Source organism: Protopterus annectens, chromosome 3.part0 (genome assembly GCF_019279795.1).
Source record: "Protopterus annectens isolate FY-2018-M chromosome 3.part0, PAN1.0, whole genome shotgun sequence".
Lineage (NCBI taxonomy): Eukaryota > Metazoa > Chordata > Ceratodontiformes > Protopteridae > Protopterus > Protopterus annectens.
The window spans coordinates 731,742,826-731,770,225 of NC_056731.1; the positions used below are offsets into that span (position 1 = coordinate 731,742,826).

At 38.6% G+C, this 27,400-nt stretch overlaps 1 protein-coding gene across 1 annotated transcript in view; it reads left to right on the forward strand.

The window, feature by feature from the left end:
• Positions 1 to 27,400, forward strand: part of LOC122796914 (aryl hydrocarbon receptor repressor-like) — a 325,581-nt gene that overhangs the window by 57,431 nt on the left and 240,750 nt on the right. The gene's annotated exons all lie outside the window — the stretch shown is intronic.

A 27,400-nucleotide genomic window follows, 5' to 3' on the forward strand; every position in this document is an offset into this window, starting at 1 on the left:
TGTGCTAAGGAGAGGGACAGTAGAAGTTTGCATAGTGGCAGGTAGGCTTGTGCAATTCAATCAGATTCTGGGTATTGGTTCTTAGGAGTCTATTGGGTAGGTGCATTTTAAAGGTTGAGGCAAGGGAGGGACTAAGGGAGGGACTGAAGATGAGTTTGTGAGCATAGGTGACTTGAATGTAGGTAAGATAATTGGGCAACTGTAGCCAACTGAGTTTGTGAACGGCAGTGCAATGATGGGTAGAGAATCTGTAGCCAGTGGTGAACTTGGAGATTTTGTTGTAACAGGAAGAGAGTTTTGTCTTGAGAGAAGATTGTAGGTTAGTTAGGAGTGGGGCACCATAAAGGAGAGAAGGGATGAGGTATGTGGTAGAGAGAACAAACCTAGTAGAGGGAGTGAGGTAGTGATTGTGGCAGTAGAGCATACCAATTTTCTGGTGCATTTTTCTGATATTTGTTTGTAGGTGGGTATCAAACTTAAGCTGATCATCAATGAGTACTCCTATCAGTTTTGCATTGGATACTATTTCAAGAGGTGTATCATTCTGACTGGTGATGGAGAATAAGTTTTTGTCAATGACTGTGGTTTTAGAAGGACTGAGTATCATAAGTTTGGTTTTTGATGTATTGAGTGCCATGTGGTTATCTAACATCCATTGTTCAGTGGAGGAGAAGGCATCTTGGGTTAATTTTATGAGAGTGGAGGTGGCAGAACAGATAATTGTTGAATCGTCGGCATATTGGATAAATTTTGCATTAGGGATGGTGCAGTGGAAGTCATTTATGAAAATATTGAACAGTAGGGGACCTAATATGGAACCCTGGGGTACACCACTGGGAATGTTGAGGAATGGGGAGATGGCTTTTTTCCATTTGACTGCTTGTTGCCTATTAGAGAGGTAACTGGTAAACCAATTGATAGAGGAGGCGGAAAGATTTAGATTAAAGAGTTTAGTTAGGAGAGGGTTGTGAGAGATGGTATCGAAGGCCTTAGAAAGGTCTAGGAGGAGGGTAGACACAGTACTGCTGGAGTTGCGGGATTTGTTTACAGTTTTGAGGAAGGAGAGGTGGGTGACAGTGGTGCTATGACCAGGCCTGAATCCATGTTGTGTGGGAGTTAGCAGGTGGTTGTCTATGAGATAGGCTAAGAGTTGTAGGTGGATACACTTTTCAGGAAGTTTAGAGATGGGGGGATAAGATGGCAATAGGTCAGAAATTAGGGATATTATTGTTGTTGCCCCCTTTGTGAAGGGGAATAATAAAGGCCTTTTTCCAAAGGTGGGGTACATGGCCTTCTTGGATTGATCAATTTATAAGAATGCAGATAGGGAAGGCAATGGCTTCCGCAGCTGTCTTTAGAAAGTAGGAAGGAATGTTATCAGAGGTGTTGGAGCATGGTTTTAAGTTCTGAAGGAGTTTTTTTATAGTTGATATGGGGACAGGTTTCATAGAGAATGGAGGAAGTTGGGAGGTGGAGGTGCTTGAGGAGGAAGAGATAGGGGAAGGCAGAGGTGAGGATGTAGGATTATTTGTGAAGGATGATGTTAGTTTGATTATGTAGTCAATGAAGAAAGAGTTAAATTGGGAGGCTAAATCTATGTCAGAGGCATTAGGATTGGGGCAAGGGTTTTCCTTTCTACCTGGGTTAAAGAGGGAGGTGATACCATCCCAGAATTTTTAGGGTTTGTCTTATGGTTATTTTGGAGTGTGGAGAAGTAGGATTTATGGTCTGAAGTAATACGTTTTTTAACTTTGTTATGAAGTATTTTGTATTCATTTAGGGTGATGGGAGTTTTATTTTTATGGTGACATTTCAAGGCTTTGTCTCAGAGATGCATGACAACTAAAGTATCTTTGCTTAACCAAGGGATGGTGTTACTTTTAATTATTTTTGTTTTCAATGGGGCAAAGGTATCTAAAAGGTTTATAAATGTTGTGCTAAAGTAGGTGATGGCATTTTCTAGGGGGAGAGTTTTTAGAGGGCTCCAATTGAAATGTTTTAGTGTGTTAGAAAAGGTGAAGGGGTTGAAGGTTTTCAGGGAGCATGTGGAGATACAGGTATGAGACAATTGTAAGGAGAAGGAGTAACGATGAGCAAAAGTGGGAAATTGATCACTAAGGGAGTCAGGGAGAGTACCACTACTGGATATATAATGAGGGTGAGAGATCAGAATCCAGTCAAGGGTGCTTCCAGAGGAGTAGTCCTTGGAAGGTCTGGTTGTGGAGTTGATTAGCTGATAGAAGTTGTAGAGGTTTATGTTTAGGGAGTTTGTGGGAGATTGAATAGAGGTCCAGTTAATATTTATGTCGCCTAGGATTATAGTCTCATTGGTTATGTTGGTGGAGAACCAAGAGAGAATATCCTCAAGGATAGGGACATTGTCAACAGGAGGGATATAGACTGAGGCTATACATATGAATTTATGTCTATTTATCCGAAGTACAGCCATAATTAATTCAGCATTAGTGAACTGGGGAATAGGTTTAGTATATGGAGTAACTGAAAGGGAGGAAGAGTAGAGGAGACTGACTCCACCACCTTTTTTATGTATTTTGTTTTCCTAATGATACTGTAGTTAGGGGGTATTATTTCAGAGTCTTTTATGGATAGTTTCAGCCATGTTTCTGATATGGACAGGATGTCTGATTGGTTATGGAGAAGCCAGGCATGGAGGTTTGGGATTTTGTTGCATATACTTTGAGCATTCAGTGCTGAGAAAAAGAGGGATTTTCCTGTTGAAGGGGAAGTAAGAGGGAGGGAATTTGAACTGCAAGTGGGAGAGGGCCCAGGGTTAGGGTGTTTATCTCCAGAGGGAAGGGTGGTAATAAGTTGGTGAAAATGGAAAAAGATGTATTTAGACTGTTTAGTATCTAGTTTGAGGGTCACATATTTTGCAAGAGTAAGCCTAATTAGGGTTGGAGTGGTGTATTTATAGGTAGGGATGAGCTTATAAGGGAAAAGTAGAGAGTTATTGAAGAAGTATAGATAGGGGCTTATGAATGTTGAAGAGTATATGTGTTGCATGGTGAGTGAACTTGTATGAAAAGGGGGAGAGTGGTTGTTATTAAGAGGCCTGTTGAGATAGCTTAGATAGGATAAGGTGAGAAGAAGGAGAATTTGGGTTATAAGCAAGGTTGGGTTTGTACGCAAGGTGGTTATTTAGACTTTGAGTGGAGGGAGAATATTGAGTTGAGTGGATTTTGGTATGGGATTTATCAAGTATGGCTAGATGTTATGAAGTAATGAGGGGGTAGGACTAGGAAGTAAGGGGTGGGACTAGGAAGTGAGGGGTGGGGGATGGTATGAGTATATTTGAGTAGGTGGGAGTGGTTGTGGTTTATGAGTGTAAGTGAAAAGGTACTGGGGGTGGGTGGAAATTGGGGCAGGCTAGGGGAGCGGAGCAAGCCTGCAGGGCGAACGGAGTGGGTAGAGCCAAGGAGGAGGAAGAAAACTTAGTCTGCAAAAAACAATCAATGAAGCAGAGCAGAGCTCAAACATAAGGAGGCACAGGGTATAGACACTGGGTCACTATGTATTTAAGGTAGAAAGAAGCAGAGAATTCACAGGGGTTTGGAGCTAAAACATGTCAGTTGTAAATTAACTAAGTTCTGTGCCTAATAATGAGAAAGGAGAAGTTGGTAGTGGATAAATGCTGCCACCTAGTGGCCAAACTGAGTAAATACGAGATTAAGGCACAAGCACTCAGAGGGGTGGGATGGTATGTGAACCACTGGTTCCCTTATATCCATGCGCAGCACTGGGTATCCCTTTCCTGTGCAGTGATGCCCTGCTTGCTAAGTAGAGAGCCCCTTTTTTCCCCAACTGATCTACAGAGTTACACTCCTGGTCTGCCAACCAGTTTCTGATGTCCTCAGGTAAAGTGCTAAAGACTTGTTCCCTTACCAAAAGGTCTGCCAGCCCTTCAAAAGTGGTGACCTGACACCCAATTGTCCAGTTATGAAAACAAGTGCTTAACTCGGCAATATAATCGTTCACACTTTCATCTGCCTTGCGTCTTTGATCACAAAACTTGTTTAGTAAGCTTCAGGTGTTAACTTGAAGCATTCTAGCAAACATTGCTTTACGTTGTCATAGTTTAAACAATCAATGTCAGACAATTGAGAAACAGCAGTTACAGCATTACCATGCAGTAAGGGGGTATGGAACCATACCCAGAGTCCTTGGTCAACATTATATTGTTTACTTACTCTTTCAAATATGTGAATAAAACTATCAAAATTATCACCTTCTGTAAACTGTGGAAGAAATTTACTGACTGTTCTTGCTCCTGATTTTCAGTTATTCCATTCCCCATTATCTCCATGACCGTGGCAAAGAGTCAGCATCTCCCTGTCATGTTGACATTGCTTCTCATTTTCTTTAGCCTCCAAATGCTGCAGTCTCTCTGCTGATTCTAATTCTGTCTGTTTTTCCTTTACTTCAGCTTTTGTTTGGCCTTCAGTTCAAGACTACTTAAATCCAAATGGATTTTTAAGTCCTCTGAGGAAAATGTGAACTGTCCTGTTTGTGAGGGTTGCAAATCCCCATAAACCAGACTAGTTACTGGTCTGGGCTACAGCTGCAATTAAGGCTGAAATAATTTCCTCTTTAGTCAGGTTGGCATGCTCCAGTCCTTCAGCTTTGCACACCTTGGCCAACTGGTTCTTTGTCACCTTGCTATAATCCTCTACTGACATTTTTGCCTGCTTTCTCTGGCTAAACTAAAAAAACAAAAATAAATAAAACTGTTGTTGTAATGAAACTCTGAATGTTTACCTTGTGACTGCTTGAGAGTACACCCACCTTCAGTGACAACTGCCTACAGGCTACAGAAGTTCAATTAATATCCACACCACTGCTCACAAATATATGACATCCCCACTCTGGGCCAGTAATCAAGGAGCCTGAATCCTCACCACTGACACTGGAGAGGGATGTTCACTTGGAATAAAAAAAGATACACACAGTATTTCCAGATCCAGCTCTCTGCATCAAGCACACTTTCCCTTAAGAGTACACAGGGAACAGGGAACACATGCAGTCAGGGTCTGGTTTTCCCTGACTCTCCATATCCCCAATAAGACTCGCCACTGGCACAGCTATAGAACTGATCCATCAGCTGAGTGTCCAAGCCAAGTCCTCCACCACTCTCTCTGTGAAACCAGTGCTTCATGTGCCTGCTGCAAGCAGCTGACACACACACTCTTGGAGATTTGATTTTGGCGCACACACACACACACACACACACACACACACACACACACACACACACACACACACACACACCTGGGAAAGGATGGCTACTGTAAGGCTACTCTAAGGCTCTTAAAAGGGTACCCACTTATAATGAGTGAATATAAATGATAGTACTTGACCAATGCCGTAAGGCATTCAAGAGTGGCCATAGTGTCACCAAATAGCTGTAAGTCCTCTCAAATTTTGAAATATTGTCTAAAGGACCAGCCAAAATGAAAAGTTTAAAAGTATTTAGTAATAAATAATAAAAGAACATGAAGATACTAAATCTCTATTTACAATAAACACCAGAGTTTCATTCACAGGAAATATTAAAATAACACAGATGAGTAGAGTCACACAGATACAGAAAAAAACAGTACTTAACTAATCTCACTATATTTTCCTGACTGATCTAAATAATTACTATTCCCTAGTTACTTACTAGAGCAAGACAAGATGAACTAGGTCTGTGGTCTTCCTTTTTTGTCAGGTTCCAAAAACAGACTGCTCTGAGACTTCAGTCTCACCTAGTATTAAAACATCATTTTTAGTGATGGATTAGAGAATGACATCACATACATCTGTTTATCTGACTTCTGGTTCCCATGCCATCCCTTTGGCTAAAAGCTGCCAGGATTTAGCATGTATGTGCCAATAATATACACATGTAGTGCTTGCTAAGATCTGCTGCAGCTTCTTGAAGTCACAGAATTTCAAATCTCCACCCTTCCGGAGTAGCAATTATTTCACCCCAAAGACAATACAGAAATCTTCCTAGTGCAGACTTTTTGCATTGCAAACTATAAGATACAATCTTTATAGCATAAGCAAGGTAATTTAATTGCAAAACATTTTTCAAAGTTAGCTGCAGCTGGACTGATTAACCTCTTCTTTTCCAGAATCTTTTGTTACAAAATATTCATTTCAACAGTTACAATGCATACATTTAACCAGTTACTACATGCATATATATTTCTTTCTGTACAGCAGGACCCATTGTTGCTACATATTCAACACAAGCAAACCTCACAAATACATTTTCAATACAAGCATCTGTACACATCAGTTTGAGATACAAATGACATGTAATTATTTATAAAACTCCAGCTACATGTGCTGGCATATGTTACACATCCACTCCCCTACTTCTCCTGGCATAGCTGGCAATACTTATCATCATCACATCTACTATAAAATGAAGCTTTTTAAATAGAAAAACAATGTGATGAGTAGTTGTTAGTTTATTATATCTCTGTTTATCCAGCAGTTCTGTGAATTTCAACAATATATTGTATGAAGAGGTGATTCTAGATATTCTTGTCTTGATTGTGATAAGTTCAAGTTGACAAATGTCAGTTGCCAAGTCTACAAATTTCTTCATAGTAGGAGTAGTCTGATTCTTTCAGTTCTTGGCAATGACTTTTCTTGTTAATGTTAAGAAACTCCATAAAAGAGGGTAGTTTATTTGTGTGACCCAAGTGGGAATGGGTGTATTAAATAAAATAAGAAATTTGGTCAGTATAAATGTATCATTAAAAACAGACTGTAAGAAAGAATTAATATTATCCCAATGTGTTATGTTTTAAGCAATTATAAAACATATGCTGCCAGTCGGCTGTAACATTTAGTTTACATCTCCAGCATCCTATGCCTTTATTAAACATCAATTCAACTTTATGTGGAGTGATGAAGGTTCTGTGTAACAACCTCCAAGAGAATACCCTCCACCTTAGTGATGAAGTAGTTTGTTTTGAAGACTGGAGCATTATTTTATCATGTTTACTTGGAGAATTATTATTAACAAGTCTAAAATAATCTCAATAGATTTCTCTGTGACGTACTGTTGATTTCTTAAGTACATTCTATATTGTAGATAGCAGTCACTTTTCAATTATATTCTGGTGCATTAGAATAATGAGTAAATCATTAAATATTGGGAAAGAATTTCTAACTATTGGTTGCATTAGATTAAACTTATGTTCACCAAATTGTCTACAATGTTGAATTTCTAACCACATATCTTTGTTTAAGTCAAACTTATTAATGATATGGTCAGCATTTTGTAACTTCCTATTTATTGTCTAGTAAATGATATCAGTATAACAGGCTTTTGTCTTTAAATGTAGTCATTATTATTAAATTAAGTGTATTAATATTATTTTGAGTATAAGCAATTGGAAATACAAAGAAAATCCATTCTTTATATTCTTGGTTCCTGAAAATGAAATTTTTAAAGGTGGTTATTACTGCATTAATATAATATCAGTTACTCGTTTGTTTTTGTTTTCTATAAAATAGTATTTTACTAACCAATGAAATTTATTACTAGCTATTGTTGTCTTAACAATTAAGGATAAGGAATATAATTCTTAATCTGGAAAACCAATACCACCTGATGTCCAAGCTCTAATGTTATGTTTAAAGCCAATCTGGTCTTATTAGGAAACCATAAAAATCTCAGAAACAAAGAATTATACTATTTTATATTTTTTGAAAGACGTGGGAGGGATAAAGATTGTATTATATATAATTTTAGAAAGGATAATCATTTTAATTAAGAAGAGTCACTCTTTCATACCGAAAAACATTTATTCCATTTATTGAAAGTTTGTTTCATGGAATTTAAGTAATTATTATTTCTTTGTGCCAGTCCCAAGCCCAGATAAATGGGGAGGGTTGCATCAGGAAGGACATCCGGCATAAAACTTGGCCAAATTATTCATGCGGACACCAGAAAATATTTACATACTGGATTGGTCAAGGCCCGGGTTAACAACAACCGCCACCAATACTTTTAGCCAACAGGGTGCTGGTGGAAATTGGGCTACTGTTGGCCAAAGGAGGAGAGGAGGTGGAAGGTGAGGTGGAAGGCATGGCCAAAGGCAGGAAGAGAGGAGAAAGGCTAGGACTGTGGTAGTGAGGGTTGGAACTTTGAATGTTGGCAGTATGACTGGTATAGGGAGAGATTTAGCTGATATGATGGACAGAAGGAAGGTCGGTATATTGTGTGTGTAAGAGACCAGATGGAAGGGGAGTAAGGCTAGGTGTATCGGAGGTGGGTTCAAATTGTTTTATCATGGTGTGGATGGGAGGAGAAATGGTGTAGGAGTTATCCTGAAGGAACAGTATGCTAAGAGTGTTTTGGAGGTGAAAAGAGTGTCAGATAGAGTGATGTTTATGAAGCTGGAAATTGATGGTGCAGTGATGAATGTTGTTAGTGCATATGCTCCACAAGTTGGGTGTGTGATGGACGAGAAAGAAAAATTTTGGAGTGAGTTGGATGAAGTCGTGCTAACTGTACCCAAGGGTGAGAGAGTGGTGATTGGAGCAGATTTCAATGGGCATGTTGGTGAAGGGAACAGAGGGGATGAGGAAGTGATGGATAGGTATGGTGTTAAACAAAGGAATGCAGAAGGTCAGATGGTAGTGGATTTTGCGAAAAGGATGGACATGGCTGTGGTGAATACATATTTTAACAAGAGAGAGGAGCATAGGGTGACATACAAGAGTGAAGGAAGATGCACACAGGTGGATTATATCTTATGTAGGAGGGCCAGTTTGAAGGAGATTGGCCACTGGAAAGTGGTGACAGGGGAAAGTGTAGTTAGGCAGCATAGGATGGTGGTTTGTAAGATGACATTGGTGATCAAGAAGAGGAGGAGGAGTACAAGGGCAGCACCAAGGATCAAATGGTGGAAATTGAAAAAGTGTAATTGTGAGGTGGAGTTCAGGGAAGAGTTAAGACATCTACTGGGAGGCAGGGAAGAGTTACCAAATAGCTGGGTAACTACAGCAGAGCTAGTAAGGGAGCTGACTAGAAAGGTGCTTTGTATGACATCTGGACAGAAGAAGGATGACAAGGAGACATGGTGGTGGAATGAGGAAGTACAGGAGAGTATACAGAGAAAGAGGTTGGCAAAGAAGAAGTGGCATTGTCAGAGAGATGAAGAAAATAGACAGGAGTATAAGGAGATTAGGTGCATGGCAAAGAGAGGCTAAGGATAAGGCATATGAAGAGTTGTATGAAAGGTTGGACACTAAGGAGGGAGAAAAGGACCTGTACCAATTGGCTAGACACAGGGACCGAGCTAGGAAAGATGTGCAGCAGGTAAAGGTGATAAAGGATAATGAGGGAAACATACTTACAAGTGAGGAGAGTGTGTTGAGCAGATGGAAAGAGTACTTTGAGGGGGTTGATGAATGAAGAGAATGAGAGGGAGAGAAGGTTGGATGATGTGGGAATAGTGAATCATGAAGTGAAATGGATTAGCAAGGAGGAAGTAAGGATAGCTATGAAGAGAATTAAGGGTTGTTATAACTTTAATATTATCAGACAAGATTATCCCTAAGTGATTTTACCATCATTTGCATTGTATTTATGTAATTTCTTATCTATTTTATTATTATTATAATTAACAGGTAGTATTTCAGTCTTATTTGCATTAAAACTGAGTCCCATATTTCTTGTGGAATATTTCTATTACTTGAAATACTGCAATAAGAGAAGAATTGCAGTCAGTCAAAGTTAATAGGATGTCATCTACAAATAATTGTATTTGGGGGAGTAAATCATTATTTATTAGAATGCCTTTGATGTTGTTATTTGATCTTATTTAATTTGCAAAAGGGTGTATAACTAGAGTAAAAAGCAATGGGAACAAGGGACAACCTATTTAGTACCTTGAGTTATCATGATTGATTAGGAAGTATATGACCCTATCCTAATGTATGCAAAGGAGTTTTCATAGAGAAGTTTGAATAATTGTAAGAAATTGTTTGAAAAATTACATTTCTCCAGCACTAATAGTAAGTACTCATAATTAACTGAATCAAATGCATTATTGATATCCAGACTAAGTTAGTTATTTTTTAATTATTAGTATAATCAATTGCTTATAGTATTCTCTTGATATTATCATAGGTGTTCCTGTTCATTATAAACCCAGTCTAATCACTGTTTATCAACAGTGGAAGAAATTGTTTTATTCTAGATACATAGTGCGCCATGAATATTTTATAATCTACATTTAATGATGAAATTTGTCTATATGAAGAAAATTGTGTTGAGTCCTTGTCAGGTTTTAAAATTGGGGATATTAGAGTGTATTTCCAGGATGGTGGTACCTTTTTAAGTCCTTTAACTATTGAAAATATCTCTAGTAAAATACTCAAAGCATAATTAGTCATCATTATGTATAGTCAAGGTATTATACCATCTTTTCCAGGTGCCTTATTGGGTTTTAATTTATTACTTTGAATTTTGAATTCAGACATTGATATAGGCTTGTCAGTTATTTTTACTTGATCTTCTCTATATTTTTTATAAATGTTTAATTAGATCCTATGTATCCAATGTTGGTTTGTGTTGATTAATCTTATTAAAATGAGTCCAAAATCAGCCAGAATATCTTATGTTTTAGTATCCTTCTTTTTACTACTAGAAGAGTATAATTCTTTGACATGGTTATATTTAACAATCATTTTTGTAATAGTAGCAACATTATGCATGGATTTAGGATTTATGGAATAATTAGTTATTTTAATCTTTTCTAAATGTATCATAGTTATATGCTCTAAAATTTCTAAATATTTACTGCTTAAACTATTTATTTCTTCCATTAAGTTATTTCCTTTTTGACTACCTAATTGTAACTTATCAATTTTCTCTTGTAAATCTATCAATTCGATGTCCAATTGTTTCTTTTTTGTGCATACCAACTTGTAATTTTGCCAAAAAGGTATGCTTTTAAAGAGTCCCATAAAAAAATCTCGGAGGTGTTACCTGTATGATTTATTTCAATAAAAATTTGAATTTCTTTCTTAAAGAACTCCTTAAAGTCTTTCATATTGGTTATATATGCAGGAATCCTTTTAATCAGGATGTTATTACTAGAATTCAATATAACTTCAAATGTTATCGCATTATGATCCGACAGTGGACAAAAGACTACTTTAACATTACTTTAACATTATTCTGCTAGTGATCTCATTTGAAACATATACTCCATTTCTGATCGTGTTTCATGTCTGCGTGAGAAATGTTTAAAGAAGAGCAAGTCTGATACTGAAAACTCATTTATATCCCTCATATTATATAGGTCAGTGAACTCCATCAAAGCATTGACTGAGGCAGGTTTCTTCCTTTTGCAAATAGTGTTGTTATCCCTGTCAGATAAAATACAATTGAAGTCACCTGCAAAAATAATGTTTCCCTCTGATATTTGTATTATTTCAACCCAAATGTTGTTTAACTGTTTGTATTTCCAATCCAGGTATCCAAAAGACATTAATAAAATGTATAATTTATTTTGAATCTCTAAAGTCACTGAACAAAACATGCCTTTTTCATCACTAAATGTATTCAGGTTTTAGGTAGAGTCAAAGACTTTTTTCATAAAGTAGCCACCCCTCTTCTCCTTTGTTTATAATGAGAGCTAGTCAACACATAATAATGTTTAGTTTTAAGTCTGTCCAAATCTTCTTTTATTAAATATGCTTCCTGTAAAAAAGTTAACTTCGAATGAAATATTTTTAAAATTTATATAAACTACCCCTTTTACAACCATTGTTTAATCCATTGATGCTAATTGATATGCATTTCAAGTTGGCCATACTACCGAAATAGGAAAACAATAAATAAATATTGTATATAATACCCTCATGCATTTATAAATAATATGTTACTGAAAAACTATTATTATATCTAGTGAGCTGGTTACTCATAGATATAAGTATAAGATAATTGAGACTGTTAGCTGTAGATTTTCTATCAAGAATAGTAGACACTAAAAAAAAAATAATTAATTTGTAAACTACTATACATGTACTGTTCTTTCTTGTCTCTCTCCCCCACCATGGAGTTTAAAACTCCTGGTTTGAATAACATGCCTATTCAAACACTACCACCTACCCACAAATAAACACCTAGCATCATTCTACTACTTCTAAAGTTATGATATATAAAAGGTCTAACTTATTTAACAAAATTAAATTGGGTTAGTATATACAAACTATTCAAATTATAAACACTCATTTGTTTACTACAAAATTTATAAACTGTAAAGTATAGCAGATCATGCAGTCATTTGATTATAATCTATTTATAAGAGCCTATACACTATTATAATAAATCCAATCATTTCTTTCAGTTCTGAGAATAAAAAAGAGATTAACGCAGATAAAAGACAATGCATATAGCATTGTTTATAACAATCTTGCTATATTACTAATATGCTATTATATATTATTGATAATGTGAATAACTAGCTAACCATTTAGACACAATTCTAACTGCAAGACTGCACATGCTTGGATATTATGACAGACACATCTGATAGTTCAAAGAAAAAATAAACTTCTCTAAAAAAATCTTTGTGAGGGCTTGCATATACAATTATTGTGGAAAATTTGTCCCTTGTATAAATAGGATATCATATTCACTAGAACACACTATGAGATATAAAATAGTAGGAGTAACTGTGATGTCTAAAGTCACTAATAATATGTTCCCAGAATTGTATATGTACTGAGGGATAACATATGGTTGGGAACATACATACTTCAGTCCTTTTAAGAGACACATACATTCCCAGCTTATCAAAATGACTGTGTAATTTTGTATGACTTTGTGGAAAACATACTGTTACTTTCATATTTGTCCCTCCTTTATTATGTGTCAGACTTTCAATTAACTTTCAGGGCATGAGCTTTTTATATTGCTATGTATTTCAGCTCCCCACGTCCTGCTCAAAAAGCACATCCACACGGAAACCAACAAGATCATCACCATAACCATTTTCATAAACATATACATATCTGTTACCCCAATATGCAGAACAAGTCAACCAAGCAAGGGACTGACATCAACAGACGTAAATAAGGATCATCCTCCCGTCTTTAAATTAATAGAGCAGAATGTAATCTGAATAATATAATATCTTAGGATAATAACTGAACTGAAGAAATGAATTCTATATTGTGTATGGGTACCACAGTACTATAAGATGTATTATATAACTTAAAGTGAGAAATACTGGGTTTTCAAGTATTAAAATAGTAATTTTGAGATAGATTTAACAGAGTGCAAGTTAATTAACACTTTCTTACTAATTTGCATTTAATTTGTGTGTTAAAATCAAGCATAAAACATTTTGTCCAGTATTTCTTACACACATACATACACATAACACACACACACACACACACACACACACACACACACACACACACACACACAGAAAGAAGTCTGCATAAACTGTGTCCTGAGAGAAAAGGGTGGGGAAAAAAACATTCTATTAGAACCTGCTCTGTGAGAGGTAATTACCACTGTCAGTAAACAACTGTCATTCATGTTACACTGAGAAAGAAGGCTGTATAAGTGGTTAAAACGTACCTGCTCCCTGCTATTTAAGAACCCATGCTGTAACACTTCTTATTATCATTTTATTTGTTGTTGTAACTATTTGGTACACTCTCTCTCTCTCTTTCTTTCCTCTTTTTTCCTTTGTGTATCTATCTTAGTGGAGGAGGAGAAAACAAAAGAATAACTGACAGGTTTCAAAGTGAATCCTCAGTATTAAAACACAGAAGTTGTCTTCACTACTGTATTTCTGCTCTCCCAACCCTCCAAATGAATGAACTAGCACCAAACATCCCAGATAAGATTATATAAAAAAGAAAACAGTTTCATACACACTGCATACACACACACCCTTTTATCATTATATTAGTAAAAAAGCACTCATAAGCAGCATAAAAGTCTGATATCTCTTAAAGAAAGCACATCCAAATCTCATACATACATTTCACATATTCCAATCAGCCATGACATGTAAATTAAGAGTTAAAAGTTAAAAATACCATAAGCATTCAGTCTATTCACATCACACTTATTTAATGTACTGTAAGCAACTACTATTATGCTATGTTATCATGAGTTATCACTTTAGGATTTATGTGGCACATATATGAATAAAAGAAACCAGGATATATATGTAAAGAAAGCTTATTATTAGTTAAAGAGTTAATGTCTTAATATTTACTAAGCTAAGGCATATATTTAATATGGAAAATAAAATATAGAATATTAGCTTAGCAATACATATAGGAAAAGAAAAAGTGACATTTAGTTACCTTATGGTGAAGTGAATCCTTATTCTTTCCTTTCATTTATATCTCCAGTAACTGAATTGGTAAACTTTGTCAAAGAAAAAGAATGTTGTTATTAAAATAGAACATTAATGTTATACTAAAGCTGAGAGTCATTTTTCCTTTTTCATCAATAGTGACCCCAAGAGGTTTAGCAAAGGAACAACTTCTATGGTGGAGTTGGCATGGCTGATAATTTGAATGAGTTTTGTTTGAGAGAGGGATTTTGAGGAGAAGAGAAGAGAAATTCTCCTTGGATTTCCAGGTATTTACTTCTGCTTATCTCTTCAAAGTACTACTGTTCTAGTCCATATCTTCAGTCTGGTCTAGGATTTTTTTGTTTGTTTATTTTTGTTTTTAAAAATCACAATGAAGAATCTGGGTCTCTAAAAAGTGTCTAATTTCATCCGGAATGAATATTTTGAGCCTGGCAGGAAAGAGCAAATGCACCTTAAACTGTTTTTTCTTAAGTTCTTTTATAAGTGGCAAAAAAAAAAATGATAGGTGATACTATCTGCTGCAAGTTTTAGAAAGAGTGAGGGGATATTGTCAGGGGCATTGGAACATGGCTTAAGTTTAGAGAGACTTTTTTTATGCATGAGGTAGAGATGGGTTTGAGATTAAATATGGGAGGAGTGTTAGGGATGGAAGGTTGGGTAGAGGCTAAGGAAGAGGGTTTGAGTTGAGGGGAGGGGTTGTAGTTTGGGAAGGTCTTGGTGAGTTCTGCTATAGAGCTGGTAAATAAGGAGTTGAATAAAGTGTCTATTTCTAGGTCAGATTTACTGGTGCCAGGGCAAGGATTCTTTTTGGTACTGGGTTCAGAAGATATGGGGTTCCAGAACTGTTTGGGATTTTTGGAGTGATTAGACTGGAGTTTAATATAGTATGATTTTTTTATCTTTTATCATTTGTTTTTTGGCTATGCTGCAGAGTTGCTTATATTTAAGAAGGGTGTCAGGGTGCTTATTGTGATGGTAAAGTTTCCAGGTCTTGTCTCTTTGTTGCATAAGTGTTTTAGTATCTTTAGTTAGCCACGGGGTGGAGTTCATAGGTTCATAGGTAGGTAGTTACTTGGCTATTGGCCCTAGAGCCTATATAAGCCTAGCCAAAAGGGTACCCTGGCTTTCACCACCCAAGAAAATTATTTTCCTGTGCCCCTGTCGAGCAGACCCCCAGAGGTGATCCCTGGGGTGAATTTCCTATTTCCCATCCAATCATCAAGATATTTCTTGAAGAGTGCTAATTAGGAGCTTTGTTTGATATAGATAGGTAGTTTATTCCAGAGTATGAGAAGTCTCTTGGACAGGAATCTATTCCTCCAGCATGTTCTGTTTATTGTGGTGACAAGGTTTAGGTCCCTAGAGCGTGTAGCTCAGAGGGATTGGGATTTCTTTAAGTGAAGCATGTCCAACAGCTCTGGGTTTGGCATAGCTTTGTATGTTATTGTTTGTAAGTTGGGTTTTATTCGTTTTGTTCTTGGTGGGGCTTAGGAGTTCAGGGTATCTAAGAAGGTTGAGTTGAAGAATTCTACTGCGTTGTCTAGAGGAAGAGTTTTTAGATTGTCCCAGTTTGTTAGTTTGAGAAAATTGGAGAAAGTTGTGGGGTTAAAGTTTGTAAGGTTCCATGTATGGATATATTGGTGTAGGTGAGGAGTGCAGGGGGTTGCTCGATGGATGAAGGCTGGCAAGTGGTCACTAATGGAGTCTGGTAAGATGCCTGTGCTTGAGATTTTGTTTGAGTGGGAGACTAGGATCCAGTCAAGAGTGGAGCCTGGAGGGTTATTTTTATTGGGTCTAGTAATGGCATTGGTAAGTTGAGTGAAGTTGTAAAGATTGATAGATATGGAGGGATTATTGGTATTAATTTTGTTCCAGTCAATGTTCACATCCCCTAATATGTACGTCTCAAGCTTAATATTAGTTGTTGCCCATATAATAATTTCTTCAAGTGTAGTGGCATTGTTTCCTGGGGGATGTAGAGGGCCATAACACAAATGCTTTTATAGTTATTCATTTTGAGTATTCCTATGACTAGTTCAACGTTGTTGAACTGAGGAATGGGATTTTGGTAGGGAGTGATGGAGAGTAGGCTAGAGTAGATTAAGGCTACTCCTCCTCCTTTTCTATTTTGGTGGTCATATCTGAGTGCTTGAAACCCAGGGGGTAGGATTCCAGACTCAGAAATGTGTGGTTTTAGCTATGTCTCAGAGACAGCTACTATGTCTGGTAGGGTATGGTATAGCCAGGCATGGAAGTGGCCTGTTTTGTTTTTTAGACTCTAGGCATTAATGGTCAGTAGCTTGAGATATTTATGGTTTGTAATATTGGTTGTGTTTGGGGGATTAGGACTGGTGCTAGTATTAGGTCCGGGGTTGGAGTGTATGTCTCCTGCTAAGCATAGGCAGTCAAAGAAGGATGGGAGCAGGAGCTTGGGTTTGCTGTTTGAGTTTTGTGGAAAAAGTAATATTAGTTGAGGTATGTGGTGTTTTACTGAGGAGGGTATACTTTTTGGTCTGAAGTAGTGGAGTGGGTTTGGTTGAACTAGAGAGGAGGATATAGTGTGAAAGTGAGATCTGATAGGGTGAGGATGGGAGTTGGGAGTGGGGGTGGGGGATAGGAAGGGGGGAGTTTGCAAATGGAATAAGAGGTGGCATGGAATAGAGGAATTAGAAGTAAGCTGATAGAGGGGATGAGAAAGATTTGTGAAGGTGGAGAAAGCATAGTTAATTGGTATGAGTTAGGTATAAAGGAAGTAGTAGGATGTTAGGAGGTGTGTGAGAGTGGAAGAGGGAGGGGTATAGATGTGAGTACAGGCCTTATGGTTTGGGATGGAGGAGGGAGTAGTTACTTAGTGGAGGATGGTTGGGAAGGGGGATAATGTGGTGACATGTTTGGATTGGCTGTGAGAGGAAGGGGAGGGGAATAGTGGTTAGAATAAATGTTGGTGTAGTGGAGGCGGGTGGAAATTGGGGGCAGAGTAGGGGAGCGGAGTGACCCCTCAGGGCGAGCGGAACGGGTAGAGCCAAGAGGGAGGGTGGCTATCAGGAGTCAATCAGTGAATGTTATCAGGAGCAAGGATACTTGGAGGAACTGCAGGGGCAGACAGCAGAGGTGAGTACACACTGCGGAGGCAGGGGACAGAAAGAAAAGTAGGATACACTTAGAGAAAGCAAGCCAGCAGAAAGAAAAGTAGGATACACTTAGAACAAGCAAGCCAGCAGAGTAGGATTTGCAAGAAGGGAATGGGTCTGTTCAGGGGGAGCACGGGTTTACTGTAATGTTTGAGTAGAGATTGTAGGTGGGTAGACAATGCCACCTAGTGACGAAAGTGGAGAATGGCAGCTTAAGCACCAGTACGGCCAAAAGATGGGTGTAGAATATAGGGGAGTTTGAGGGGAAAAATAAAGGATCACCATAGGCTGCTTATCAGGCACGGAGGGAGTACATGCTCTACTGTATTCTGAGCACAAAATAGCAGATAAACACAAGTACATACACTATGTGAAGGTGGACTTGAGGGAGCACTTCAGGAGTCCTGGTATGGATATTCTTTCAGGGGACTTGTCTTTGCAGAGAGTTAGAGAGGGATGGAAGCACCCGGAGTTGCCGCTGTGCAGACAGCTGTAATGAAGATAGCAAGCAAATCAAATTACTTTATGCAGCAGAGAAAAGGAGCCGCTAGGTAGAGAAGAGAACAGAACAGAGACAAGACTTAGTAGGGTTGCTAATACAAACATAAAGTATATAGATGTAGTTGTAATTTAAGCAAGAAATGCAGGTTAACTTTAAATAATAAAATGGTATGCAGGGATTACAGAAACAGTATCACCAAAAGCTTGCAATCTAGCAAATGCATTAAAAATATCGGTAACATAACACAGACTACAATGCATTAATTACAAATGGTTACAGCATAAGTAACATAAGTCCACCAAAATGGACTATGCATTGCTTCAGATTCCACGACACACAGTTAATTCAGATCTACATTCTCCTGCTAACCGCATAGCAAGAACTCTTAACTAGGCCAGTAATGTTTCAGCAGGTTAACCAGTATGGAATATAGGATTGTAAGCCAATCTCTGCTTGTATTTTAGGCACAACAAGCAGTAAGATAGGTACTGTGTTAGAAAGCAGAATGGCTGTTTCTGTTATACTGCAGTAGAGTAAATGTAGTGCAATATACAGTCTTACAGCTAGGGGAAGTGAAACGGACTAAGCCTTTCCCTTTAGGTCTAAGCACATGGAGAGTCTGTGACTGTTCTTCACTTTAAACCTGCTTCTAAGCCAGGGGATATTCTATAGTGCGAGCAGCAGACCTACAATTCAGTCTGAATCCGCTTCAGCATAAAGGGATAGCATACAGTATTAGCCGTGGAACGTAGTTAAGTCCCAGGGGTCAAGCATCAGACATTTAGTGTAGCTGCCTATAGACGAACTAATAATTAAAGCACAGTTGTCAGCAGTCTCTGAATCCGCTTCAACATAAAAGGATTACATAAAGTGTTAGCAGCGGAACGTAGTTAGGTCTAATACAGTTTGTTGAATCTAAACAGACATCTAGCATAGCTGTTTATAGATAAACTAACAAGTAAAGCACAGTTGTCAGCAGTTATCCTTAAGTGTCAGCTCTGTAAAATCCAAACAATTCATAGTACAGTGTAGAGCAATATAGAATAAAAGACCAAATGAGGGGATAGTGTGTGGCATGCATTCAGGGCACTATACACATTGCTGTTGAGTGCGTTCACACGGCTAGCCCAAAACACAACAAACATGACTGCAGAGCACAAACGCTGTCAACAGTATACTGTATTTCCTTGCACAAAATTCGGCAGATAGACACAGAGAGTGGATGGTATCAGGGGCAAGGATACTTGGAGGGACTGCAGGGGCATACAGCAGAGGTCAGTCCACACTGTGGAGGGAGGGGACAGAAAGAAAAGTAGGATACACTTAGAGCAAGCAAGCCAGCACAGTAGGATCTGTAAGAAGGGAACGGGTCTGTTCAGGGGGAGCACAGGTTTACTGTAATGTTTGAGGAGAGATTATCGGTGGGTAGACAGTGCCATCTAGTGGTGAAAGTGGAGAATGGCAGCTTAAGAACCAGTACCGCCAAAAGATGGGTGTAGAATATAGGGGAGTTTGAGGGGAAAAATAAAGGATCGCCATAGGCTGCTTATCAGGCACGGAGGGAGTATATGCTCTACTATATTTTCAGCACAAAAATAGATAAATACAAGTACATACACTATGTAAAAATGGACTTGAGGGAGCACTTCAGGAGTCCTGGTATGGATATCCTTTCGGGGGAGTTGTCTTTGCAGAGAGTTAGAGAGGGTTGGAAGCACCCAGAGTTGCCGCAGTGCAGACAGACTATGTAAAAATGGACTTGAAGGAGCACTTCAGGAGTCCTGGTATGGCTATCCTTTCGGGGGAGTTGTCTTTGCAGAGAGTTAGAGTGGGCTAAAGTAAGTTGGTTTAGTTTTAACAGGTTTGGTAGTTCCAGCCAGTTAAATAGTTGAAGAACAGAACAATGATGGGCTTTATGGGGTTTGATTGGTGGCAAACTTAACTATTTTGTTATAGCAGGACTCTAGGAGATTAATGTCAGTCTTACATAGATTGGTGAAGATTTGGGAGCAGTAGAGTAGGGTGGAAAGTAAGTGAGATGTAGCTGTGGCTAGTCTGGCTTGGTTTGTGAGGTATGGTTTGGCCCTATATAAAGCTCCATGTTTTGTGTGAACTTTCTTGACTGATAGTGAGATGTGTTTGTCAAATCTTATTCTCTCATCGATAGTGACGCCTAGGAGCTTGGTCTCATTTGTAGGTTCAATTTTAGTGCCATTAGAGGAAAGAATATAGGGAGGTAGAGAGCTGCGCTTGGATGAATTGTTAGTGAAAATCATTAATTTAGTTTTGTTTGGGTTTAGAATGAGTTGATGGTTGGAAAGGTAATGTTCAATATCGAGGAAAGCTTTTTGCATTTTTTTGTTGCAGTTCTTGCATGGAAAAGGCTGAGCAGATAAGACAGGAATTATTTGTATATTGGATGATGGTGGCAACCTTGGTGGCAGAATGTAGGTTGTTGGTAAATAAGACAAAAAGGAGGGGACCAAGTATGGAACCTTGGGGTACCCCAGTGGTAACTGGTAGAAGAGGGGAGAGTTTGTTCTCCCATTTTGTAGTTTGTTTACGGTTAGACAGATAACTGTATAACCATGTTAGGGCTGATGAACTTAGATTATAAGTTGCAAGTTTAAGTAGTAGTTGGTGGGATATGGTGTCAAAGGCTTTTGACGTTTCCAGGAAAATTGCAGAGACTAGCTGGCCTTCATTTTTGAGTTGATGAACAATCTTAGTGAAGGTTATTAGAGCTGTGTTAGTACAATGATTAGGTCTGAAACCATGCTGAGAAATGGATAGTAGATTGTTAGTGGTGAGGTGGAACATAAGTTGTTGGTGTATAAATTTTTCTAGGATTTTTGCTATGGGATAGAGGATGTCAATAGGTCGGTAGTTTTAAATATCTCTAGAGGGGCCCTCCTTGTGGAGGGGTATGATGTGAGAAATCTTCCAGAGGTGAGGCACATACTGTTCTGAGATAGGGCAATTGATTAGAATGGATACGAGGAAGGCAATTAGTCTGTCGTCAGCACGCCACCAAAAACAATCAGTAAGTTAAGAAATTACTTTAAGCTTAAATAAGATAGCAGATGGAATCTGAGTTAAAAATTAAGAAAAGAAAGCATCAGACTAAACATGAAGGGGCAGTCACTTCACTGTCAGTGTGAGGTAAAACACAGGTCTGAAAAAGAGAGTTAGCTGAGGGAGAAGTTCTGTTTCCTAGCTGCCATGCCACACAGGGAAAAAACAAACCACCATGGTGCAACTATCTACTCTAGGCAAAAGATGAGATATGGACTAGGAGAAGCCTTGTTTAACACCTACAAGGAAAAGAATTAATGAAGCAGATGGTCTGGTGTCAGTCTAGCTGGGAAATAGCAGCCACCAAATGTGTTTCAGCTGACAAATGCAAGGGTGAAGCTATCTGGGTAAACAGGTAAGCAGAGCTGGCAGGATTAACTAAAAAGAAAATAAATAAGACAAAAACAAAAAACTAGTAAGTTAAACATGGACTAACTGAGGGTGAAGGTCAAACAGGAACTGGAAGGACACAAAAACAACAGTGATAAATTACCACAGGTATCGCACTATTAATACTTGAAAACAGTAAGTAAGTCCTACATAATAAGAATGTACCAGAAAATGTTAGCTGCAACTAAAACAGTAAAATATAAGCATTTACAGATAAGTAACATAAGTCCACCAAAATGGACATACGCACTGCTCCAGATCCCACAACGCTTACACGGTTGAATTCAGGATCTACATTCTCCTGCTAACCGCCGAAAAGAACTCTTAACTGGAAGCTAGTAGCCTGTTTCAGCAGGTTGTATTAGCATGGACAGGATTATAAGTAAGCAGCAATCTCTGCTTGTATTTTAGGCACAACAAGCAATGTAAGATAGGCACAGTGTTAGAAAGCAGAATTAAGCTGTTTCTGTTAGTACTGCAGTGCCAGCAAATGTAGTGCACATATACGAGCCGCCACGAGCTCGGGGAAGTAAAGCCGGACTAACCTTTTCCCTTAGAGTCTAAGAGCTAACACATGCAGAGAAGAAGTCACAATGACTGATTTAGCTTCACTTTAAACACCACTTCTAAGCTTTCAGGGATATTCTGGCGAATTGCAGAGCAGCAGGCCACCTGGCAATTCAGTCTGAGATCCCGCTTCAGCATAAAGGGATAGCATACAGTAATCAGCCGAGAACTTAGTTAAGTCCCAGGGTCAAGCATCAGAGCATTTAGTGTGTGGTAGCTGCCTATAGACGAACTAATAATTAAAGCACAGTTGCCGCAGCAGTCTCTGGAATCCGCTTCAACATAAAAGGATTACATAAAAGTATTTAGCAGCGAGGAACGGAAGTTAGGTCTAATACAGTTTGTTGAATCTAAAACAAACATCTAGAATAGCTGCTTTATAGATAAACTAACAAGTAAAGCACAGTTGTCAGCAGTTATCCTTAAGCCGTGTCAGCTCTGTAAAATCCAAACAATTCATAGTACAAAGTGTAGAGCAATATAGAATAAAAAGACCAAAATGAGGGATAGTGTGTGGCATGCATTCAGGGCACTATACACATTGCTGTTGAGTGATGTCTACAATGGCTAGCCCAAAACACAACAAACATGACTGCAGAGCACAAACACTGTCAACAGTATACTGTATTTCCTTGCACAAAATTTGGCAGATAGACACAGAGAGTGGATGGTATCAGGGGCAAGGATACTTGGAGGGACTGCAGGGGCATACAGCAGAGGTCAGTCCACACTGTGGAGGCAGGGGACAGAAAGAAAAGTAGGATACACTTAGAGCAAGCAAGCCAGCACAGTAGGATCTGTAAGAAGGGAACGGGTCTGTTCAGGGGAAGCACAGGTTTACTGTAATGTTTGAGGAGAGATTATAGGTGGGTAGACGTTGCCATCTAGTGGCGAAAATGGAGAATGGCAGCTTAAGAACCAGTACAGCCAAAAGATGGGTGTAGAATATAGGGGAGTTTGAGGGGAAAAATAAAGGATCACCATAGGCTGCTTATCAGGCACAGAGGGGGTACATGCTCTACTGTATTGTCAGCACAAAAATAGATAAATACAAGTACATACACTATGTAAAAATGGACTTGAGGGAGCACTTCAGGAGGCCTGGTATGGATATCCTTTCGAGGGAGTTGTCTTTGCAGAGAGTTAGAGAGGGTTGGAAGCACCCAGAGTTGCCGCAGTGCAGACAGACTATGTAAAAATGGACTTGAAGGAGCACTTCAGGAGTCCTGGTATGGCTATCCTTTCCGGGGAGTTGTCTTTGTAGAGAGTTAGAGTGGGCTAAAGTAAGTTGGTTTAGTTTTAACAGGTTTGGTAGTTCCAGACAGTTAAATAGTTGAAGAACAGAACAATGATGGGTTTTATGGGGTTTGATTGGTGGCAAACTTAACTATTTTGTTATAGCAGGACTCTAGGAGATTAATGTCAGTCTTACATAGATTGGTGAAGATTTGGGAGCAGTAGAGTAGGGTGGAAAGTAAGTGAGATGTAGCTGTGGCTAGTCTGGCTTGGTTTGTGAGGTATGGTTTGGCCCTATATAAAGCTCCAAGTTTTGTGTGAACTTTCTTGACTGATAGTGAGATGTGTTTGTCAAATCTTAGTCTCTCATCGATAGTGATGCCTAGGAGCTTGGTCTCATTTGTAGGTTCAATTTTAGTGCCATTAGAGGAAAGAATATAGGGAGGTGGAGAGCTGTGCTTGGATGAATTGTTAGTGAAAATCATTAATTTAGTTTTGTTTGGGTTTAAAATGAGTTGATGGTTGGAAAGGTAATGTTCAATATCTAGGAAAGCTTTTTGCATTTTTTGTTGCAGTTCTTGCATGGAAAAGGCTGAGCAGATAAGATAGGAATTATTTGTATATTGCATGATGGTGGCAACCTTGGTGGCAGAATGTAGGTTGTTGGTAAATAAGACAAAAAGGAGGGGACCAAGTATGGAACCTTGGGGTACCCCAGTGGTAACTGGTAGAAGAGGGGAGACTTTGTTCTCCCATTTTGTAGTTTGTTTACGGTTAGACAGATAACTGTATAACCATGTTAGGGCTGATGAACTTAGATTATAAGTTGCAAGTTTAAGTAGTAGTTGGTGGGATATGGTGTCAAAGGCTTTTGACATTTCCAGGAAAATTGCAGAGACTAGCTGGCCTTCATTTTTGAGTTGATGAACAATCTTAGTGAAGGTTATTAGAGCTGTGTTACTACAATGATTAGGTTTGAAACCATGCTGAGAAATGGATAGTAGATTGTTAGTGGTGAGGTGGAACATAAGTTGTTGGTGTATAAATTTTTCTAGGATTTTTGCTATGGTATAGAGGATGTCAGTAGGTCAGTAGTTTTAAATATCTCTAGAGGGGCCCTCCTTGTGGATGGGGTATGATGTGAGAAATCTTCCAGAGGTGAGGCACATACTGTTCTGAGATAGGGCAATTGATTAGAATGGATATGAGGAAGGCAACCGGTCTGTCGTCAGCACACCACCAAAAACAATCAGTAAGTTAAGAAATTACTTTAAGCTTAAATAAGATAGCAGATGGAATCTGAGTTAAAAATTAAGAAAAGAAAGCATCAGACTAAACATGAAGGGGCAGTCACTGTCAGTGTGAGGTAAAAAACAGGTCTGAAAAAGAGAGTTAGCTGAGGGAGAAGTTCTGTTTCCTAGCTGCCATGCCACACAGGGAAAAAACAAACCACCATGGTGCAACTATCTACTCTAGGCAAAAGATGAGATGTGGACTAGGAGAAGCCTTGTTTAACACCTACAAGGAAAATAATTAATGAAGCAGATGGTCTGGTGTCAGTCTAGCTGGAAAATAGCAGCCACCAAATGTGTTTCAGCTGACAAATGCAAGGGTGAAGATATCTGGGTAAACAGGTAAGCAGAGCTGGCAGGATTAACTAAAAAGAAAATAAATAAGACAAAAACAAAAAACTAGTAAGTTAAACATGAACTAAATGAGGGTGAAGGTCAAACAGGAAATGGAAGGAGACAAAAACAACAGTGATAAATTACCACAGGTATCACACTATTAATACTTTAAAACAGTAACTAAGTCCTACATAATAAGAATGCACCAGAAACTGTTAGCTGCAACTAAAACAGTAAAATATAAGCATTTACAAGTACTCAAGCCTGAGTGGCAATTCAGATATAAACGCATTAAACACAGTATCTATATTTAAAGTATTGCAGATACAGTGGCCATTAAAAAGGTAAAAGACTGAACCTGTTTTGCAATCTGTTAGTCCATGTATGGTCAGATGGCAACTTCCACTGTTTGACTTTAAAGTATTAGCATAACTGATGCAATATTCATAACATATGTCGAATGCCATGGTCAGTATGTATCTCTTTAGGGATACCCACTCCAGAAAATAACAGTACTAATTCTCTGGTAATACTTTAGCATTTGTTTGGTCTAACTGCACTGTTTCTGGAAATGTTGTAGAACAGCCCTTTTTATTAGTATGTACTGATACTCACAGTTAGATTTTACTAGTGGCCTCACAATGTCCATAGCAATACATTCAAATGGTACCTCTATTAGGCATTAGGATCGATGGACTCTTACCTGGCATTCTGGGCAAAAATCACAATATTTTCCATCTCTTTCGTTATTATGTCTTGCCAGTAAAATCTGGCTAGTACACTTGTCTTAGTTTTGTCCATCTCCAGGACACCCCTTAATGCATGGCTATGGGCTAGCTTCATCACTAGTGTCTTATAAAGCTCTGGCAGTAGCATCATCATCATCATCATCAATCCCCCTTTTCCCATTTTTCTACATGGGGTCAGGGTGTCATGTTAACTGTTGCCATCTGTCTTGATTTAATGCTACACTCCTGCCTTCTTCAACACTCATGCTTGATTTTCATAGATCTTCTCACATAATCTATGTAGCTCGTTGCTGGATGTCCTTGTTTCCTCTTACATTCTTCCTGTCTATCTCACCGTAATTTGCTCTCTTTGATCATCTCTGCAATTGGAGCTACTTTGGCTTCTGCTCTTATGTCCTCATTTCTTCATCTGTCCCACAGTGTGCATCCTACCACCCATCTTAGGCACTTCATTTTCATCACCTCTAGCTTCCTCATCTGCTCTACCTTTACTGCCCAGGTTTCTGTACCATATAGTAGTACTGGTCGTACCACTGTTTTGCACACTTTCGTTTTCAGTTTCTTTGGCATTCTTCTGTTAGAGTCTATCTTTGACCTCTTCATTCAGACTTCCCTTCTCCTCAACCACACCTCCCAGATACTTGAAGCTGTTAACTTGTTCCACTGTCTTCCCTTCTATCTTGATTCTCAACTTCTTCTGATTTCCCTAATTTTCTGCCATTACCACTTATCTATACTTAAGTTTAATCCCACGCGCCTTCAGTTTTGCATTCTATTCCCCTATCCTTTCCTGAAATTCTTGCCCCAAGTCTGCCTGTAATGCCACATCATTTGCATACAGCAAATTTGTTGATCTGTCCCCTCTGACCTGTTTGTTAATGTAGTTTATCTTCAGTATGTACATCAGTGAGATCTGAGCTGAACCCATCATGTACCACTACTCCCAATGGGAACCCGTCTGTGAGATCAAACACTATTTGTACTTGAGTCATTGGGTCCTTGAACATAGCCTGTACTAATTCTACCAATGTTTCTGGGACTTTGAGCTACCCCAGTTTTTCCCAAATCAGCTTTCTTGGGACCTTGTCAAATGCTTTTTCCAAGTCTAGGAATGCTCAGCTGGACTCATTCCTCATCTCTAGCTTCTTCTCAACTGTCTGTGTTAGTGCAAACAGTGCGTCAGTTGTGCTGCATCCTAATCTGAATCCAAATTTCTCATCTGCGAGATGCCAACTTGATTGACAATCCGATAGGGGTTGTCAGTAAAGCATGGCAGTTGTATTTACATTTTATTTTTATTCTGTGAGGACTAACAGTTTAAGAAGGTTTAAGTAAAATGAAACGCTAATATTGGGCATTACTGACTGAATGAGAGCGAAAGTCTACTCACACCCAGCAGTGGGGCTACTGCCCCACCCCCTGCACCCCCTGCCTTGTTCAATTTTAAGTTCCACTGCTTGGTAGTCCTGTGGAGTGGGGGTGAGGTGGGGTAAAGTCCCCTGACAGGCATTAAGCAATTTATCTTTCTAGTCTCTCATCTCATTAAGAAGAATCTAAAATTATAAAATTGTATTTACTAATTATAATTGCAATGTCCGCAGATGACAAACGGGGAGCTCGCTACTGTGCATCCTGGTGTGTCCTAATGTAAACAATCAACTAAACAGTAAACAACAAATACAACACCATTAAACTTAGTATTTACTAAACAGTAAAAAGTAAAATTAGTGTGAAAAGA